Here is a 22,400-nt window from a genome sequence, read left to right as displayed (position 1 = left end):
AATGATAGTAAGATCATCATAAAGCCAGCCGATAAAGGCGGAGGTGTTGTCCTTCTTACGGCTAATGGCTACGACAAACAGTGCTTGGACCTTCTCTCGGATGACAAATTTTATAAAATCCTTGCCACAGACCCCACAACAAGATTACAGAGAACCATATGCATGATGGTCGAAGAAGCAGAGACGAATAACTGGATTTCAAAAAAAGAAGCTGAATTTTTAGAAACAGATGCCCTAGAATTCCATATTTCTACTCATTGCCAAAAACACACAAAGCTGGAATACCCCCTCCTGGAAGACCAATTGTCTCCGGAATAGGGTCAGTTCTGGAACCTCTTACTCAATTTTCTGATCAATTTCTGAAACCGCTCGTTCAGCAAACACCAACGTACCTGAAAGATACCAGAGATCTCTTAAACCATTTAAGAGGTATAGAATACTCACCAGACACCATGCTGTTAGTAGGACTTGACGTAGAGAGTCTCTAAACAAGTTTACCCCAGCAGAAAACACTAGACACCCTGGAGACCATCGTATTTAATACAGATTGGCCCCATAAGACACCAAGACACTTTCTATTGGAATGTTGCCGCCTTACGCAGATGGAGAACTACTTCCAGTACAAAGAGGACCTCTATTTGCAATGCCACAGGACTTCAATGGGCAGCACATTTGCCCCGAGCGTGGCAGGACTCTACATCAGCACTTTTGAAAAGACGCATATTCAGAATGACAACAATCCCTTCCTTCGTCAAATACTATTCTGGAAAATGTATATTGACTTTATCCTGCTAATCTGGAATGGGGATACTGATAGTCTACAAAACTTCCACTCCTGGATCAACACTAGAGACGATTGTCTAATATTTACCTACAGTGCTGACCAGCACAGTCTGGACTTCCTAGACATTACGAATTATGCTGAAGCAGGAACTCTGCAAACACGTACCTTTTTTAAAGAAACAGCGAAGAACAGTTTACTGTCATTCAATAGTTTCCATCCTCGTTCTTTAAGGGAGAACCTTCCTTACAGTCAATTTCTCAGATTGCGGAGAAACTGCAGCAAGACCAACGAGTACAAAGTGCAAGCTAATGACCTCTGCCAAAAACTTGCAGATCGAAATTACCCTAGCAATGTAATCAGCAAGTGCAAAAAACGGGCTCGCAACCAAAATAGAGAAGGTCTACTGGAAACTAGAGAAAAAACTGCGCAAGAAGAACTGATAACATGCATCACGACTTATAGCCCTGTGACTAACAATGTCAAGAAGATAATTAACAAGAACTGGAGGATTTTAACGTCGAGTACATTGACTTGGCCTAAACCAAGGTTCGCCAACAAGAGAAGCCGTAGTTTGAATGACATTCTTGACCACAAAAGACCACCCCCCAGTAAACCAAGAGATAGAACAAATCTATGGGGACATCCATCTGTTACAGGTTACTACCCTTTGTGGCTCCTGCTCGGTCTGTAGCCTAACCCAACCTACAAAAGATCTACAACTCCTCCTGAATTTCAAATGGACCATGAGGAACCATACCAACTGCAACACAAGTCACGTGGTGTATATGATAACTTGCCCGTGCAACATGCGATACATCGGGATGACATTTAGAAAGGTGAAGCAGAGGATATGCGAGCATCGGAGTAATGTAAAATGTAAAAAAAGCACCACCAAAATGGCCAATCATTTTTTGGGAAAAAGCCACACAGTAGAATAACTCAATTGGGTCATTCTAGAAACCCTAACTAACAAAGACAGGAATGCAGGAAAAGATCCTTTTCGAAAAGGAACAACGCTGGGTCCACAGACTCAAAACGGACTCCATGGGCATCAATGATAATATTCCTTGGCTGAGCCTGGCAAAATAAAAGTAAACTGAATGATACAATGACAGCGATAGTTACTTGTTTTCTGTCAAATGAGAATCCTGATCACTTACATATATTTCTCATCCCCGTGGACCACATTGGGTCCCGCCCACCATTGGTAAAAACCTTCCCCCTCTTCTTTCCTGACGAAGTTAAAACCCCTATTCTATCAGGACATTGTGTAAAAGCCCGAATGTAGGCCATTTATATATAGCCATCCTTAAACGTTATTTCCCGGGCAGCAACATCTGCTTCAGTGTTAACTTCTCTAGATGAGACGGACAGTCCTGTTTCAATACATCGGAACCTCTATAATAACATTTAGCATGATGCTAGATTTATAACAATTATCCATATGGTCCATTTTTTTGTTAACCTATTTTTTGTTAACCTATATATGCAAATTACTTCAAAAAAATACTCCCGTTTGGCCATCATGCCTTTGAACAGGTACAATTGCAGCTCTAAGCTTTATTTTAAAAACCTTGACTTTTCCATGAGCTTAGCGTGTTTAAAATCTATTGGAAATTTAGATAAAACTTAGAAAAACCCAATGTACACGCATTAATTGTATTAGTCTTCTTTCAGTGACTATGATGGGAGGTTCTTTAAAAAGACCCGGTAGCGACTTACAGCTACTTCCGGGTTACGGGGGCAGAGTCAGCACATGCGACGCACGAGGACAGGAGCTAAAGGTACCAGAAGCGTTCCTCCATCTAGTCTCTCCTAATTGGAACCGCAAGTATACACAAACTAATGTTCCTCTACCTCTTTCTGTAGTCTAGCCCCCTCGAACCCCTGCACAACCCGAAGGAAGAGTAAAATCTACACACTGAAGGTATGTATGTCTGTTAACAACTGTTCTAACCAGCTATTACGTCATTTATGTAATGCGCCCAGTGAAATCAATGCTCCCGTACGCAGTTACAGGTCTTTTTCTCACAAGACTCTACTCGTGCACATGTCAAACTTGGAGCTGTGCACTTTAGCAATGACACTAATTTTATCGCTAGTAACGTTTTGCGCCCGGTGAATGTTAATGCTCCCGTACGCAGTCACAGGTCTTTTTCACGAATCCCCGACGCACGCAAATGTCTAATTTTGAGCAGTGCACTTAAGCGATGACACTAGTATTTTCGTCTTATCGACATGCCTAAACATATGTACAATCTTAATGCGATTATTTTTGTGCATGTGATACTTTGTGGAGAAAGAGAGAGTTGACACCGCCATTTACTAAGGGGTCTGTAAAGTATTGCCAACTTTCAGCTACTATAAATAATGATTTTAAAATGTCTGTAGAAAATCACTACATATATGTGTCTCCCCTTACCCTTACCCTTCTTTATGTCTGTATGTTTTACAGGTACATTGTGGCCACATTCAAAAGAAACAGGTTGAAAATGTCCCTTTTTCTTACGCTGTTTACAGTAAGACAAATGATTGTTGTAACTTCTTGACTTTTTTCACTAATCACAGTTGGTCCTGAAGAAAGCCCATAAGTCCAAATCTGGCAGAACGGGCTGAAACATGTTCACCATTTTTAATGACCATTAGTGCCTTAGAATTCCTAATATATTCACGGAACGCACGCATATTAACATTCCCTCACGGGCTACCCGAACCCAGACCCAATAAAGTGAAATATCTGGCTGTCCGGGTATTTTAAATTGAGCACTACCCACATCACTAGATCACTACTGTTTTTAACCATGGGTAAGAACCTCCTGGTGGAGGCTGCATAACCAAAATAACCCTATGATTATGCACACACGTGTATGAAGAGCGGAGAACCAACATATACCGCTACCACGATTCAGAAAACAAGTGCATGAGGGTTTTTTACCGGAGACACTTCAGATTTTTTCTGCATACCCAGGTTTTTGCAGGACAAGTGGTCCTTTCCCCCTTGATTAGTTAAGCTCAAAATAAGGAAACTGAAGGGATCATTATTTCCTCCTCCCCACTTGATTAATAGATATGAACAGATGGCCAGGTGACTGCCATGCACATGTCCCTTATCTGCACATTTGCTAGGAATGCGGAGGTGGCCCCTTTTGCCCTTGCGGAATAAACTCTAGGTCTTGCCTTCAAATCAGGCCTGCTTCCTGGTAGCAGCGTTGTATTGTTTGCATTATCCAACTTTCAATGGTGCCCTTTGTTACTAGTAATGCTTTGCTTGAACCAGCAAAGGATATGAAGAACTGGTTTCCTTTTCTAATCTCTTTAATTCTTTCCAGGTAATACATGACTGTCCTGCAGACGTCCAGCTTGTGCAGGGCTCTTTCAGCCTGACTTTATGGAAGAAAGCTGCAGATGAATCATTTGATTTGGGTGGAACTGGCATATGACTATGCAGAGTGGTTTTATCTGCTTGACAATCCTATCCTTGTGCATTTGTAGGTAGGTTTCCTGGGTGGTTGAAGCATTGCAGTTCAGTCATCCTAGGTAGTGATATCTCAATTAAGAACGCGTTTATTAAAGTCAGGGTTGGAGTTCTGCATTGAGCAACGGTTCAAAGGGTGCCTTCATTAGTTGTGTGAGTACCAGGTTAAGGTTCCACACTGATGTGGTCTCTTTGCAGCTGCTAGAAACCTTTTAATGACTGATGCCGTTTAAGGGGCTTCTTCCAAGGTGTCTTCTTGTGTAGCCTACTGTTGCTGCTAATTGGCCCTTTTGTGGAATTCCTAGCAGGAATTTCTGACATTCAAATGTAATACTTTGAAACCATTCCTAAAAATACATGTGGAATGTGTAACTGTCCCCAAATTGTTCCAGGGCTGGAGTTGGAATACAAAATAAGTCTCATGGAATATTTTGGTGAAATTTGCTATTTCCTAAAATATTCTAGGACAGGAGTTAGAATTGTAATTTTGAACTTTCAGTGTCTACCAGGCCCACAGCTGCCGGGCAACGTTTATAGCAAGAACCTTTTAGTAAAGTTTATGTTAAGCTGTCGCCTAACATGTGTGCGAGGTATCTGACTACTGTGGTGTCTTCCGTACTCCAGTTGAGTATGTTCTTTATCTATGCACCAAGGGGCGTATATCCATTTTGCTGAATAGCATCTTCTTGTACTAGGACTTCATGACTCTTTAAGGATGTCCATGGACTGTTTTGAAAGTTTCAGGTGGACAAACTATGTCCTTAGGAGCCATGCCACCAGACTCAGGGTGTTTACTTCCGGTTGGTGGATTCTTCCCCTTTGCATGGGGAGAAGGTTGCGCCTTGAGGACAACTTTATAATGTCCCCATGTGCCATCACCACCAGATCTAAGAACCATGTTTGTCTTGCCCACTGAGGGGCAATTAGGATCATCGTCATACACAACTGTTTATACTTGCTTACAGCCAGGGGTATGAGGTGAATTAGTGGTAAAGCATAAGCAAATCTCCATGACAGGTCTATAGACAAGGACTTTCCCCTTGTAGTCGGCACCTGAATGCAAAGGTTTGGCATTTTGACTTTGCGTTTTCTGAAGTTGCAAAGAGGTCGATCTCAGGCGTTTCCCAGTGTGGGAAGAACTTCTGGAGCACCTGTCTGTTTAGTTCCCAATTCGTTTGGTACAGTAGCTAGTCTTCCTTTTAGTATAAGGGGGGTTCTGGAGGCTATAATTCCTACCATTTCCCCCCCACAGTCCTCAATGGCAGAGATTGGCTCTTGTGGTAGCAGCAAGCTTGCTCTGTGATCACTTGCACCCTCTTGAGGGCAGGGAAGGCTTTTACCTCCACTGTGTTGATCCTTGGTCCTAGAAAGTGTTTTCCCTTTCTGACTTTGTGGATGTTTTTTTTAAAGTTGATTGTGAAAACTAGCCTGTGGAGGAGGACCATGACAATTCTGATGTTCTTCCTGCATGGGTGGAAGGAGTTCGCTTTTACCAGCTAGTCATTCTGGCTTTAGGATAAGGAAGTATGTTTAGTAGTTCTCTGGTTGATTTCTGCTGATGGTACTGCCACCTTTTTCAAGAGGTCCTGTACCTTGCATTCTAGGCAACTCTTTAAAATGTGCCTTCTTTCTTGGTTTGGTTCCTGGGGAGGTGTGTAGGAGTTCTATGCAATATCAGCATTGGAGAATGTTGAGGATCCACTTGTTTGCTGACCCTCCTCCACTCTTGGAGAAAGGTCTACCTGAGGAGACACTTGGCTGAGAAGCTGGCTCATCTGAGAAGCAGTCCCATGGCCCTAGTCATGTAGTCATCCTCCTTCAATTACTGGAGTATTTCATTCACTGCAGATTTGAACAGGTGTTCTCCAGTGAAAGGGATGTTAATGATGCTTGCCTGCACCTCGCATTTGAACCCGGACACCTGTCACCAGGCGTGCTCTTCTCAGTGTAGTGCCTGTAACCAACTGTATACTGTCCCTATCTACTGCGTAGATGCAGACTTCAAGCATGTGTCGGCAACAGTCACGCCTTTTTCCTCTAGTGCGGCTGCCCACTTTTGAAACTGCTCAGGGAGGTTCTTAGAGTTCGTCCATGTCTTCCATGTGCTGATAGGCATACTGTTTTAGGAGGGTGTCGGCCACTGTGGGGCTGCACCTCTCTCCATGTCATCCTATCTCGACCCTCTTGCTCTCTCTGTCCCGAAATCGAACCTGCTCCAGCGAAATCCCGGCATCCTCTGCAGCCAGCAGCCCCCAATGATTCACTCAGGAGTAATGGGGCGATTTCTAATAACTACTAAGATGCAGGTGTACCACAATATTAAAAACTCAAATGGTACTGCTGCACCTGCCGGTACGTGTATTCTGAACATTAGGGCCCAGATTTTTTAAAACTTTGCACTGTGTGCTCTACTTTTGTAAGGCAAACCCAGTGCAAAGCGTTGTGGTGATATTTACTTTTAATACAAATTAGGATTTGCAATGGAAAGATGAAACCAAAGTAAATAAAAGTATCTTTGTGTTCAGACAACATTCCATGACTGATACATGGGCATTCACATATGGACACCCTTGGGTTTTGATGGAAATCCCTATCTACTAATAATGCTACACAGTGATGTACACCAAAACTTTACACCTCCTCATGCCAGGAGTAACAGAGAAGACATTTTTTATTTCTCCATACGTTTCCAAGTTTGTATGTGTGCAGCATTGTACAACATGCATCCAAAGTAGGACAAGTATTAAAGCATAGTTTTTGTACTGAGAGGGTTGCTTCAAGTACAAAATGTATGCTTTTTAGTGCCCACACATTCTTGCTATGTGCTGCAGGAGGCACATCCTTGCTCTCTAGTGCAAGGGTGTGTGTGTTGGTGCACAGCAGTGAGGGAGAAAAACAGCACTCCCTATTATTAGATATGGTGCTGTTTTTCACACTGCAAACACAAGGAGATGATGGACGGAGCGCTGAAACTTTTCAGAGACTCACCCCCAGTCACAGATCTGGGTTGAATCCATTACCGTTCTTTAGCTCACTTCGCCATCTCAGTTCAGACCAGCTATATGCAAATGAGTCCTGACCCTGTGCCTCATGGGAACAGTCCAGCCAGAATTGCCAAGCCAGGTATTCTCTGAACCGGAATCAAGCATCCTCGGACCGGTTTCGGGCTGTTTTCACACTCCCTTTAATATAACGCAGCACAGCAACTGTGGTTGCTTGACTGCGTTATGTCACACTTTAGTACATTTCCCCATTGATGTAAACACATTTTGAACATGGAGTGGTGTTTACCGCTTATTTATATTTCCTTTTGTGTACTTTTCTACACACACATTTCATATTTCCGCACATTTATACATTTATAAAACAGCAGATGCAACTCTCGATCATAAGAGCTTCTTGAACAAAGCTGCTGTAAAGAGTTTTGAATGAGTAAGATCTGTGTAATTTGATGCTGTCAGATATCTTTTTTGAAGAAAAAAACAGATGTTGCCTAAGAGATTGAACTGCTGTCTGATGTCGAGTCTGGCAGAACTGTGTAACGATTTTTGCAAATTGTAGTCTCTCTTGCTTAAGAAGTAACTGATATGGTGAAATGCATCTTGGAAATGTGTAATTTGCACCTCCTATTACATTTTAATTGTTCTGATAGGAGTCGTTAAAACATGTTTTTGTCAGGGCCCTAATAATTCTTAAAATGCCACTGTCTATGACGTTCCTAAGAAGGCATGTGTGAGATGAAAATGGATGATAAATTCAAGGCTCATTTGAGCAGGGGCCCCCAAATTAAGTTTGGCCAGGACCACCAAAGCTCTTAAGATGCCTCCCTGTTTTAGCAATGGGACACATTGCCAGTCACAGCCCTACTTTGGTGCTCATGGCACAGAATAGGACATTGCCATTGATTGGGGAAAATGCAGTCTACCCACTGCCATTTAGCTGTAACACACCAGTGATACTCTAAAGGAATTATTCTATTTGCATTTAACCTCTTCATATAACTGAGGGCTTACGTCCCTACAGTCTACTGATTCTTCCCAAAACACATTATTGATTACAAATCGTAGTATGAAAGAAGCTGAGTATGTACTTGAGCGTTTCTATTAATAAGAAAGTATTTATTATTATTATTTTAATATCATAAATGATTCTACAAATCAGTATGTTAAAAACATGAAATATGAAGATATCAGTTAAACAGGAGGAATATTGCAGCATGAATACCTACAATGCAGAATATAAATCCAACACACCGCATTCTATAAAAGGGTCTGAGAAATCTTTGTAGGGAGCTGAGAATGCTGATTGATAAGGTTTAGTTGCCTTTGAAATTCTTCAGGTTTCCCGCTAAAATCAGAAACAAACCGGTTAGCGAGATACATCAACTTCATAATAGCAAATGCATTAGTGGTGCCACATACGTTCCTGCCATATGGGTTAATGACAGATAGTAGGCTTTTACAGGTGTTAGAGAATTTATTTCTGTGTAGTCTAATAGCAGTCTCATGATCTACGTCTACTTATATTGTTGATAAGGAATTAGTGGTTCCTTACATTGAAGACACTAATAATATCAGTGCACTTATAATTTGACATAGTATTTGCCGTAAGTCTGGACCTAAGTTTACAAAAATAATTATTGATTACAAATGGTATCATGAAAGAAGCTGCATATGTACCTGAACAGTTCTATTAATACGAAAGTATTTATTATTATTTTAAGATAATAAATGATTCTACAAATCGGTATCTTATAAAATACGAAGTATGAAGGTATCAGTGAAACAGGAGGAATATTGCAGCATGAAAACCTACAATACAGTATATAAACCCAACAAATCACATTCTATAAAATGGTCTGAGAAATTGTTGTAGGGAGCTGAGAATGCTGATTGATAAGGTTCAGTTGCCTTTGATAATCTTCAGTGTTTTGACTCGAAGAGTTGACGCTTTGTGTTAAGCAAACTTTGAAATCTCATTAGGACTAAAAACTATTTGCTCTGTATAATATTTATTATCACTGGAGCCAGATAGCAAAATTAGATATTTACAATATTTGAATTAACTTCTAACAAAGGTTTATTGCTGCCAAAACATATTGTTACACTGTACCTATTTTATGTATTATGCTTGTCTCATACAGAACTGACAATAACAGTTCTCATACTTCTCTGTTGCTACCTGTTTTCTGCCCTGAGGAAGACAAGTCCAGATCATTTATTGAAGTCGAAATGTTGGCAGCCTATTATTCTGAACCACTCATTCAGTGCCGGACCACATAAAAATCTTAAAATTGTACTCATTTTTATTTTTTTAGTCTTTTATGTAGCACAAACTGGAAACGAAGATATCAGGTATCAAAGTGCTTTACATGAGCACCAGTTTCTTTAGAGATGGACATATTATTTTTTCTCAGGCACAGGGAGACTAAGTGATTTGCCCAGAATCACAGGATGTTGAGCGTCGTTGCCAAGACGTGAACCTGGTTCCTCAGCTTTGAGGTCGGCAACTCTAGCTGTAAGCCTACATCCTCTCCCCAAGTTTGGAGGTAATCACGTCCTCAAGGTTAGAGCCATATGTATATATTGTCTGTGCACCGTGTTATTTGTTCTCCATTATCACTTGCACCCTATCATCACCAGGAGCACCTTTAGATCTTTGAACTGTCTCCAAAACAGTTCATTTTATTTATTGACAATATACTTTACATTCAATGAATATTCTTTGTAGTTCATTGATTTCTTTAATATAGCAGGTAGAAATTGAATTCCGACTCTCCATTGAATCAAATGGATCCAAGTGTAATGCTCTATCTTTATATAAGTGTCTTGTAAAAGCCGGTATGACAGTACCAGGCCCACAACTGGGTCTGTAGATATGGCATCTTGATCTCATAATTAATTCCTTTGCTACATAAATATAGGCCAAATACTACAATTTATTCTACAATTGGGATTGACCCAGCTCTAATTTAACTGAAGATTGTTGTGACTGCCAGTTACAACAGGTTCATTTCTTTTGATAGTGTGGGGAATGTTTAATGTTACTGGTTGGTTTTGCTGACCTTTCATTAAATAATTTGGACTTTAAATTGAATATGCCCTCTTAGCTATCACTGTATAGACACTTTCACGACTGACAGGTTAGGTCATGCCTACAGACAGCTTGTCGAAGGCCTATTGTACTAAATACCAATATGTAGAGTGCACTTTGGGTAAAGTCATTGCTTATTGTTTATTTGCTTTCTTTTTTTTAAGTTTAAAAGTACAATATACAATTCTCAATGCAATGAGAAACAGAAAATGCAAAGATATCAAAGGATGAAAAAAAAACTAATAAGTACAATATAAGTGAGAATTGTAAAAAACTAGAAATCCCCCCCAAAAAGGGAAAACATAATGCCTATACTAAGAGAAAATGCTTTTTAAAATATTTTTATGAGTAAGAAAGAGAAGAGAGAAGGAAAGAAAGAAAAAGAAAAGAAAGGAGAGAGAGAAAAAGGGAGAAAGAAGAGAAAAAAGGAAAAGAGAAAGAAAGTAAAAAAATAACATAGTAATAACAGTAAGGCATAATATGTTACACATCAGGAAAGAAATTCAGTTAATGGTAACCATAACATAGTCAAAAGAGAGGTAGTCGTTGCATGGGCACGATCAAGTCTATGGAGATGGCATAGCAGGTTCCACCATGCAGTATAAGAGATTTTAGAAGTGTCTTTCCAGTTCGTAGTAATAATCTGCAAGGAAATGGCAATAAACAAGTCTATAAATTTACGAACAATATTAGAGACATTCCATATAGGAGAAGAACCACCTAAAAAGATATGAACAATATCAAAAGCATTGCTGGAACCCAAAATATCATTCAGCTTGCACCATATTTTTTTCCATTGGGAATTAACCAAGGGGCATTGAAAAAACATGTGGAAGAGGTTACTATCAGTTTGAGTACATGGCCAGCATTGACTAGAGTCTGAGGCTTTAAACTTATGAAGGTCAGAAGGGGTAAGAAACAGTTGATTGTAAAAGAAAAACAGAGTATGAGTAGTGCTAGCTGAACGGGACACAGAGTGAATCCCAGACCAGATGGAATCCCAGACAGGAAAAGAAAATTCCTGTGCTAGATCCTTCTCCCAAGCAAGTTCGGTTTTGGATTTTGAACCATCTGGTATAGAACGAGAGAGGATCTTATAAATAGTAGCAGCTTTGTGTGGGGTGGTAAAGACTAAATGAATAGAGTGTGATGGAATGTCATTCGAGAGGGAATCATGGTATGAGATAAGAGAGGATAAAGCAAGCTTAAAATCTGGGAACTGGGAGGAATACTTATTAGATAAATAAAAAGATGAACAAATATCAGAGAAATCCATTAAAAAACCATGTGATAAAAGCTGATCAGCAAGTATAATGCCTTTATCAATCCATTCCTTCCAAAAGAGAGCTTTATTATTTATTTTAAGGGAGGCATTGTGCCATAACGGTGTGAGGGAATGCAAATGAGCTTGAGAAAAAGAGGAGCGAAACAGGGAGAGGGAAAGCGCCCTGGAGAGTTTGAAAGTGGGTGAAAGGAAGCGTTTAGGGGGTTGAGATAAATGAGTGGCAGCGAGGAAGGTGAAGGCGAGAGTTGCGCCAACTCCAAGGCACTCCATGCAGTAATAGGAAGAGAGGGCGAATCAGATAGAAATGGCCAAATTTGTTTTAAAGTGAAGGAAGAATGAAAACGAACAATGTTCGGAAAATTTACCCCTCCCAAGTGCTTTGGATGCTGAAGACGAGAGAGAGAAATCCTAGATTTGCGGTTATTCCAGAGGAAGCGAATAAGAATGTGATTAATTTGTGTAAAAAAGGAGGCAGGAAGGGAAATGGGTAACATAGAGAGGTAGAAGTTAACAATAGGAAGAAGCATCATCTTAATAGTTGACAGTCTTCCCCACCAGGATAAAAATAATGGAGACCAACGTTCTATAAGAGCAGAGAGCTTGGAAAGAATATCTTTGTGATTAATCTTAATAGTGTCTTTGATAGAATTAGAATACAAAACACCCAAGCATTTGATACTAATATGACTCCATTCAAAACCCGAATCCTGAAACATATGTGGAAGACAGTGCTTATTTAGGGGCAAAACTTCAGATTTATCGATGTTTAGCTTGTAACCAGAGACAGAGGAATAGACTTTGAGTAAGGAAAAAAGGGCAGGCAGGGAATTAGAAGGGTTAGAAATATAAAGTAAAATATCATCGGCATATGCTGTAAACTTAATATCTAAAGATGTATAAACAAAACTGGAGTAAGAAGTAGAGCGCTGGATCTTTTCAAGGAAAGGTTCTAGTGCTAGAATAAAAAGGAGGGGAGACAGAGGACAGCCCTGTCTGGTGCCCCTTTGTAAGGGGAAGTAAGAAGACTGAGCACCATTAACCCATATGGAAGTGGAGGGGGCAGAGTAGAGTAGTTGAATTAGATTAATAAAGTGAGGACTGAAACCATGTCATCGTAAAGCCCCAAACATAAAGTCCGAATTCACCCTATCAAAGGCTTTTTCCGCATCAAGGGTGATGGCCGCAAGGGGGTCCTTCATCTTGGAAGCAAGGTGAATATTATTGAGAAATGTTCTGGAATTATCTGTAATGGATCTACCTTTGACGAAGCCGGATTGATAAATGTTGATGAGATCTGGAACAACAGTATTTAATCGAGAGGCCAACATTTTTGCATATATTTTACAATCAGTATTGATTAAAGAAATGGGTCGATAGTTTTTGCAAAGCGAGGGATCTTTATCTTTTTTGGGGAGTAAACATAACATGGCTTGGGTGAAAGAGCCTTTGGATTCTCACAGGGCAAGAAAGGAAGCTATCAGGGAGAAGTGGTGGGGTATAAGATGTTTTTTAAATTGAAAATAAAAACGAACAGTGAAGCCATCAGGGCCAGGAGACTTATTCTTGGGTAAAAGAGTGATTGCTTTAAAAATTTCTTGTTCAGAGATGGAGGATTCAAGTGGGGAAAAATCAAGATCTGTAGAAGAAGATTTAGGTATATTAAGAAAGAAAGAGTCTATTTGAGAGCAGGAGGGAGGCGATTCAGGGGTATATAAAGAGGAGTAATATTGGACAAAGCAAGAAAGGATCTTATCATCTGTACTATGCGGAATACCATGGGAATCTGTAATAACAGCTATGTTGGATTTTTGTTTCTTGATTTTTAAATAATTATCAAGAGATTGACCAGCTTTATTGCGCCCACCGTACATTTTAGAATTGAATTTTAAAAGATGATTGCAAGCCGCTTCAAAAGAGAATTTATTAAATTGGAGTTTAGCTTTAATAAGAGAGGTAAGGGCTTCTTGGGAGTTAGATGTATAAAAGAGGTGCTCTAGATCTTTAATCTGTTTAAGTATAGCAGAAGATTTGGATAGGGCCTGCTTCTTTTTGCGGGAGATGAAGTCAATGATAAAGCCTCTAGCCGAAGCTTTAAAAGCGTCCCAAACAAAATGAAACTGGGAAGAGGTGTTAAGATTATTATGAAAGAATTCATCCAAGAAAAGAGTAAATTGATCAATAAATTGAGGATCCAGAAGGAGAGAATTGTTAAAACGCCAGCGACGGGAATTAGGAGCTTGAGAAGGAAGATCCATATCAAGAATGACAGGGGCATGGTCGGAAATAAGTATTGAACCGATTTCAATATTTGTCATGAATTTAAAAGTCTGTTGAGTAAGGAAAATATAATCAATTCGGGAGTGAGATGCATGAACAGGGGAAAAAAAGGAAATTCCAAGGTATCAGGGTGTGACAACCTCCAGGAGTCGATAAATCCTCTAGAAGAAATTGCTTTGGAAAATGATTTTTGCATTTTGTTGGGAATATATCTGGTCTGTGATTTACGGTCCAGGAAAGGGTCCATTAGTTGATTGCAATCACCCCCCACAATTAGGTCAACACTTGAGTGGGAGGATAAAAATTTAGAAAAATCATTCCAAAAAGTAGTGTCTATACCATTAGGACCATAAACATTGCAAAAAGATAAAGCAGACTTATTAACTAATACATCTAAGTACAACCATCTACCATTGGAATCTGAGATCTCATTGGTAAGTTGAACAGACAGTGACTTATGGAACAAAATCACAACACCATTCTTATTGTTAACTGAAGGAGAACAGAGTACTTCTCCCACCCACTTCTTACGTAAAGAGGATAAGTCTTTCTGGGAGAGGTGCATTTCCTGTAACAAGGCAACCTGACATTTTAATCTTGCTAAGTGAGATAAAACTCTTTGCTTTTTAAACCGGGTTGTGGATACCCTTAACATTTCAAGATATTACTCGAAGACCAGTGATTTAAAAATTGGGGAACAAAGTAAGCACCGAAATAACGAAAGATGAGGAAGGAAAGATATATTGGGACCAAAGATGAGAAGCTTAGAAAAGGAAGGAGAAATGCTTGCAGAAAGAGAAACAGTTGTGAAGAAATGGGTTACATAACTACCATTATAGAAGAGAAAGAATGGGTAAGGAATAAAGAAAGTAGAAAGGAAGAAGCAGAGTTTAAAATTGAAAGCCAAGGGAAAATGGAGAGAGGAGAGCAGAAGTAAGTAACAAATGCCATAAGTAAGAGAAAAAGGTGGGAAAGAAGGTGAGAAGGTGAATAGAGAGGTGGGAGATCAAAGCTCCCTGGAGAAAAAATAAGGAAAAGAAGGATGGCAAAAAGCCGAGAGGCTTCAGCCATGCAAAATAGATGCATGGAAAACAATAACTTGAGAGCGGGAGCGACAAAGAACAAACAGCCGCACAACAAAGAACGAGGTCAATGTGAGGTCCCAATAGCATGGTAGACTGGATAAGAAAAGAAACAAAATACAAACGGATTGGGGACCAAACATGACAATAAAAACAAATGAAGGAAACTTACCCAACAAGTTAGAAAGGGAGGCAGCGTACCGGACTGTACATAACGAAAAACGATGGAGCAGCACAATGAAAGGCATGTGAGGTCAAAACAGTTGAGGGGAGACCTAAAAAAAAGGAGGGTAGAGAGAACAAGAGGGCATTACAATGAGGAACAACAAAACAGGGAATCACAAGGCAATATATAGAAACATGGAAACATTAAGAACTGCTGTGTTCCATAGAATTTTCTTTATGTTTGCTGATAAAGTTCCGGAGGTCAGCTGGGTCGTCGAAGCTGAAAGTTCTCTCTTTGTAGGTGACTTTGAAGAAACAAGGGTGAATGAGAACATATCTTGCATTCATGGATCGCAACGTTGGTCATAGGTCCAGAAATTCCTTGCGACGTGCAGCAGTCAACTTGGAAACATCTTGAGAGAAAAATAGTTTGTGGCCAGACCATAGCAACTGCTTGTGCTGCTTAGCAGAGTGAAGAACAGTCATTAGGTCGGAGTAGAGAAGAAAATAAGCGATGATGCCTCTGGGTTTAGAAGGAGTGGAAGAGTTTTTTGGTCCAAGACGGTGCGCCCTTTGTATATTCACATCCAAGTGCTTAGGTATACCAGTGATGGGTAAAACTTGTGTCTTTAAAAATTGTATGACATCAGACCCTCCGAATTCTCCGGAACGCCGTAAATACGTAGGTTGTTGCGCCTATTGCGATTTTCCAAATCCTCAGAGGATTTTTTGAGCAATTCTACTTCTTTAGTGAGGCTAGCAACCTTAGCAGCAACATCCTGGGCGTCGCTAATCTGTTGTTCCACTTCCGAAACCCTCGTATCTAGATTGGACCATTTATCGTCCAGTCTCTGTAAAGTGGTGGTGATGTCCGCCATGAAGGGGCGAATGAGGCGCAATTCTTCCATTATATCCTCAAGAGTCACGGGAAGTGGAGACTTAGAGGGAGTAGGGGGGTCCTTTTTAAGGCGCTTACCAGAGGAAGCGGAATCCTTGCGTGCAGCAGAAGTGGCAGTTGAAGTTTTGGAGGTGTTTGCGTGCTCCATGACAATAAAAGCAGAGCGAGCCAGCAGAAAGCACAAAAGGGTGAACCAGCCCAAAGAACAACACCAGTACAATGAAAGGCGAAGAAAGAGGAGCTGGGCACTCAAAAGTAGAGCAGCAGTGAAACAACAGCAACTGCACTACATAGACCTCCAGATATACCTCACAAATCAATGACGCACCGTGAAAGGAGCAACGCTGTGGTAAATACTGGGTCCGAGGACATCGTTGAATCAGTAGCTTAGGGCAAAAGATCTGGAGTTGCAACAGTGGCTGAGAAGCAGAGGCAAATTAAGCAACTTAGTCAATAGGGAAGAAGAGAGAATCCTTGTAGAAAAAAAACGAGTGAAAAAAACAAAATGGCGGCCGTCGTCGAAGAAAGAGTATTTTCGTGCTTTTCTACATGTAAACCGGCATTATAAGTAGAAAGAAGCATACCCAGCTGGTGGGGGCCGTTTTTAAGGGAGGACACCTGCAAAGAGCGAGTCCCTCGTAGAGAAAGTGCCGCCTGGATCGCGGAGCTCAAGTAGGAGCGGCCATTTTGTCTGCCCCGTCGCGCGCTCAGTCTATTTGCTTTCTTTTAAACCTTGTTTGCTTGCTTCCTATCCAAGGGTTTACCATCCTTTCTTGTGTTTGTCCCTCCCCTGGAGCATAGCTTCTTTACCACCCTTTTGAATGAATGACTTGTATTCTTGTACGGATCACTCTATGGGACTATTTTTCGATTTTTTGTTTGAGCACTCCATGGGAGTTCAAGTATTTTCAAGTTTTGTCCCCGATGTGCTGCTTTCCCACTCACATCCCCACCATAGAACTGTCCATGTTAATCCCCACCCCTTCCAGCTGCGCTCTAAAAGCACAGTAACAGGTATATATTTGCCAAGTTTGACAAGAGTAGTGTTTCTTAGGTTGATTTTGTTTTACCTCCTGTCTTCCACAAGTAGCACAAAATCAGAGGCCTTGGTACACAAAAATGTCAGCATCAATGTAGTCGACAACCAGATGACATCTGGTCAAATGGTTCTTTATTGCTCTGCATCAAAGGAAGCCGGGGTTTCATTGTGAATTCCAGCAGGGCTGGAAGTGGAAATGGGGCTACAATGTTCTTGTCTGTAGAGGGAGTTTCACCTATAACCATTAGTGACCTGAATGAGACAGGTGCAGAGGTGATGAGTAAGAAATCAACAACTTTACATTGTATTGTATTCTAAATACATTTGAATAGCATTCTTACTCCGGTGAGGTACTGAAGACCTTTGTGGCTGGGAAGCTCTGTGGTAGTGTCAGGGATGTAAGAGTGTGTTTGTCATATTGTAGTGTAGTTCCAATATTCCCAATAGGCTCTGCGCATTGGAATAATATATCCTATAGATTTGACGTTAAACTGAGGTCTACTAGGTCTCTATCGAATATATTAAACTTAATTGTGAGTGCCAGCTAGCTCAGAGATCACTAGTAACTTTCTCGAATACACAAGAAGGGATTAGTTTCTGATAACCGCATAAACATGACAACTTTGTTTCCCAAGAGTAAGAAATGTATCTCTAGAGTCGCAGAAACAATAGTTAGTTATTTTACTCAGTCAATTGTGCATGTTTCGTTTCACCAGAGGTGCAGAGAAAAAGGGAGACAGGCGTTTTCAATAAATAGAGTTTTTTGAACAGTCTTTGTAGGAGAGTAGGGTCTGCTATCCTATGGTCTTCCCAAATTTTAGCTTTTTGCTTCACTGGTTTTCGACTTACTGAGGCTGTGGGCCTGCTAATCAGACCCCCAGCCTGCTGTTCTCTCTCTAAATTCACATACATGTACTATAGGTACATAACCCAATTGGAACTGGACTCCTTGTCAGACCTGTACCATGCACTCTAGGTGCTCAGGGCATAGGTGCCACCAAGGCCTACCAGGGGCTGCAGCATAGCTTTTGCCACCCCTGGCTGGTTCTTAAATTGACACAACTGGCTGATCACTCAGCTGGGGGAAGTTGGTGTAGTCACCCCTTGCTTAGATATAGTATCGCTATATCTAAACCTATATCTGGACACATATAATCCTGTGAGCCACTCCTACGGAAGGCCTTATCAATCCTGGAGGCAGAGTGTGTGGTTTAATGTGAGAAGGTGCTCTAGCATGAGCTGAGCATGTCTGCAGCTGTCGGGTACAACTCCCTAAGCTGATCCGGGATAATGCCATACCATATACTATTAAGTGCATTATAATCCTCGCGGTTATATAGCAACTTTGGTTTGGCTTTATCAAAACATGTCGTGTAAGGTGTCATACGATTTGGAATACTATCCCCTCGACAGTCCTGTCAACGGGGATAACATTCCAACCCTCTAGAGGGAGAAGACATGTTATTTTACTGAAACGTGGTTGATTTTTAAAAGAGCCTCAGATCGACAAAATGGATGCTTCTGCCACAGACACGAGTCTGACCTCCTGCTGCTGACCGAAACTCAGCCGAGGAGGCCTGGACAAAGGCTTTCCTGTCGCTGGGAGGTGTTACACCACCCCAGACAGGAGATAGTGGATTGTAGCAGGGAGGTTTGAAAGAAACCAGACACTGCCTGGGGAGCACAAGGCTTCCCCTTGCATAATCTGGCCAAACCGGTTCTGGGGCACACCAGCCTCAGTCCCAGCGCGGCCTGGATCAAAGGGAAAGGGGTGTATCCACCCCCTTCCCGGGTCCCACCCATAGGAGGGGACCTAGCAGGTAATCCAGCCCCCTAGATTGGTATAAGAATGGGAGCAGTGCCAACGCACTCAGATTATCCTGATGAAACATTTGAAACAAAACTCTGGACCCTTTGACAACCTACTCGACGTAGAAGACTGAAGAATCTCCCTTGTGGTCAAGGAGTGACCACCCTGTGCAAACAGGCACCATCCAGCCCCTCGACGTCTGCTTTGTTGCAGTTCCCGCCAGAACTCTAGCAACAGAGATCAACGAGATCAAGCTTGCCTGCCTTCTACCAGCCCGATCCACTGTCCGTGCAGAGCTGAGACCTGTGGAGGCGACCAGAAGCGTGGGGCACGCCATCTTGAAAAGACCATGAGCCGCTGACCGTGCAGCCCATGAGTGACCCTTGAAGCTATACCACGGGGTTTGAGACTGGGGACTTGCTCCTGGACGTCGCAGATGCCCTAGAGCCCATGTGGCAGCGGAGAGAAGCTCCTCGACAACCACCCGATTGCGCCCGACATTGCCTGGTTCCGTCCTGGTTCCACCCTGGTCACTGCTGAGTGACCCAGACTCTGTCCCCTCTGCTTTCAGGTACTCTACAACTCTGATCCACCCTTGGATCACATCGGACACTTCTCCCTCACATCGCCTGCAGCATCTTCAGCTTCAAGCACCAACAACCTGCGTGACGAAACCCGACTCAACTTCGACCCTATGCACCCGCTTCCTGAGGGTGAGGTAACTCAACAACACCGGTGTTCCCACACTGGTACACACCTCTAGTGTATGTGTCTTGAATTTTGTCCTTCTAGGTTAAGCGGAAGTCTCCTTAAACAGTAACTCTATAACTTTTACGCACCGTTGACTTTGCATTGGTGCATGTGTGTGCTTTAAGCGCTGCACCCGAATCCCGCGGGCTTTTCCCGACTTCAGCATTGCTAGTCCCGACTGCTCCCAGCGATTCCCTAGGCCCTAGGCCTAACCATTGTTCGATTGGTATCTCTTATACCACTTTCTTAATATATGGTTTGAGTGGCCACCCGCCCTCATCCATAATTGTGCAACTTTTATATGTTTAACTATGCTTTTGTTTAACGCTTGTGCCCCTTTGCTCATAAAGAGTACTGGGGATTATTTTAGTAATAAATACATATAATGTTATAACATATACTTGTGTGGTGTCCTTTCATTTGGTATTGAAGTATTGTGATTGGTAAAACAGCTCGCTTAACATGACCTCTTGAGTTAAGCCTTTAAGGCTGCTTAGTCCATGCTACCACTAGGATAGCTTGTCTAATAAGGTTGACTTACAACCAGACACCATAAGGGATTGTTTGGACTGATCCAAGGTGGTTCCAGAATTGGAATCATCATATATCAGGCCAACTTCTCACATTGATGTGCAGCGGTGCGGATTTGAGCTTGCTGTTGTTTTTACCATTGCAATCTTTTTATCAAATGGAAAGATCACATCAAGTACCTTAGGTACATATAAACAAAAGCTTAGCATATTTAAGTTCTACTGAACTTAGTAGTTGTAGATCAAAGGGATTAGCACACCCTGCCTACAACTCACTAGCAAGGTACAGTAGGAAAACAGCTTCAGGCTCGCCCCTGTGACAGTTGACCCTACCAAGGCAACTTCCAGTTATGACAAACTTAGCCATAAAGACTTGGGTGCCTTATGCATTGCAAGAGGGCTAAAAAGGGGTCGCAACCCCACCATTCCTTCCCTGATAGCTATCCTGGAAAAGGATGACTTAGATAAGGCGAGTGCAGCTCCTTAGACACAGGAGATGGAGTGAACACCCCTGAGAATGAGAACACTACAGAGGAGGAGGAAGAAGAAGAGGAAGAAGAGGAGGATGGCTTAGAAGTAGATGATCCTGATCGGGATCAGAGGGGTAACCAGGTTATAGTTGGCAGGCTTAACCAGACCAACTTAGACCTACATGGGAATGGAGAGGGCCAGCACCTTCCCAGATCCTATAACATAATTCCCACAGGCAACAGAAGGGTGAGATCTCCATCAGGGGACTCTCATATTTCTAGTGTCTCAAGGGAATCTCAAAGGGGAATGACTTCCCCCCAGAGGAAAGAGCATAGGGTCAGGATGAGGGCTGTCCAACTCCAGATAGAGAGGGAAGAGATAGCCTTGGCTCACGCTAAACTTGCTTTAGCAAGAGAACAGAAGTTGTGTGGCTTAGATGCCACTGGTGGCAGCAATATTCCTAGAGAGAAAGACAGGGGCGATGACAATAGAAACCTGACAAAAATTGTGCCCCCCTACAAGGAAGGGGATGACATCCACAAATGGATGACTGCTCTTGAGAGAGCCTGCATGGTGCAGCAGGTTCCTCAGGATCAGTGGGCTGTAATTGTATGGTACTCCTTTTCCGAGAAAGGGAGGGATAGGCTCCTCACAGTTAGACCTGAGGATGCCAAAAACTACTCTGTCCTGAAGAGTGCTCTTATTGAAGGGTTTAGACTAACCACTGAGCAATACAGGTTGTTGTTCAGAGACACCCAAAAAGCACAGACTCAGGACTGGTCTAATTTTGTTGATTGTGCCACTAAGGCTCTGGAGGGTTGGCTGCAGGGAAGTAAAGTCTCAGACTATACAAGATTGTTCAATCTTATAATGAGAGAGCAGATCCTTAATAACTGTCAGAACCAGCTGTTGCATCAATTGACTTTGATCTGACCTCTCCCCAAGAATTGGGAAAGAAGGCGGACAAATGGGTCAGAACAAGGATTAAGCAGAAACCCCAGAACCATGGTGGTGACCAGAAGAAAACAGACCAGAAGGGTGGGGATAAGAAAGATAAAGAAAAAGACCAGAAGTCTTCTTCAGGCCCACAAAATTCTAATAAGGAGGGTGGTTCCCAAAATGGTAACAAAAAGAAGAAGAATGATGGCCCAAAGAAACCTTAGTGTAATACCTGCAAATCAGTTTCACACTGGGGCAGTGAATGCACCAAGAATAATCCAGTTCCTACCACTGCAGCTCCTAAAGCACCTGCACCCCCTAGTACAGTCAGCAGTGGTAGTGCAAAACCTAAGGGGATAGTAGGGTTAACCCTGGGTACTGAGATGGAATCTGGCCTAGTCAGAGTCCCTACTCAGGCAGTTCTGATTTATGATGTGGACTTATCTTTGACCACTACTGTGAGTCCCAGTAACCTGGGCAAGTATAGGCAGACGCCTTTGATAAATGAGAAACTGGCTCAGGCCTACAGGGACACTTGTGCCAGTGTCACTATGGTGACACCTGACTTTGTGGACCCTGGTCAGATTGTACTAGGTAAAAATCACCTAGTGACCAATGCAAGCAACACCACTACTACACATAGTGTGGCTGTTGTGAACTTCTCCTGGGGAGGGGTAAATGGCCTAAAAAAAGTTGTGGTAAGTGCAGACCTCCCAGTAGACTGTCTGTTAGGCAATGATCTTGAAAGCTCAGTTTGGTCAGAAGTGGAGTACAGGACTCATGCAGAAATGCTAGGGATTTC

The sequence above is a fragment of the Lissotriton vulgaris genome, chromosome 2_1 (genome assembly GCF_964263255.1).
Source record: "Lissotriton vulgaris chromosome 2_1, aLisVul1.2, whole genome shotgun sequence".
NCBI classification, from domain to species: domain Eukaryota; kingdom Metazoa; phylum Chordata; class Amphibia; order Caudata; family Salamandridae; genus Lissotriton; species Lissotriton vulgaris.
This window is presented reverse-complemented; position numbering follows the sequence as displayed.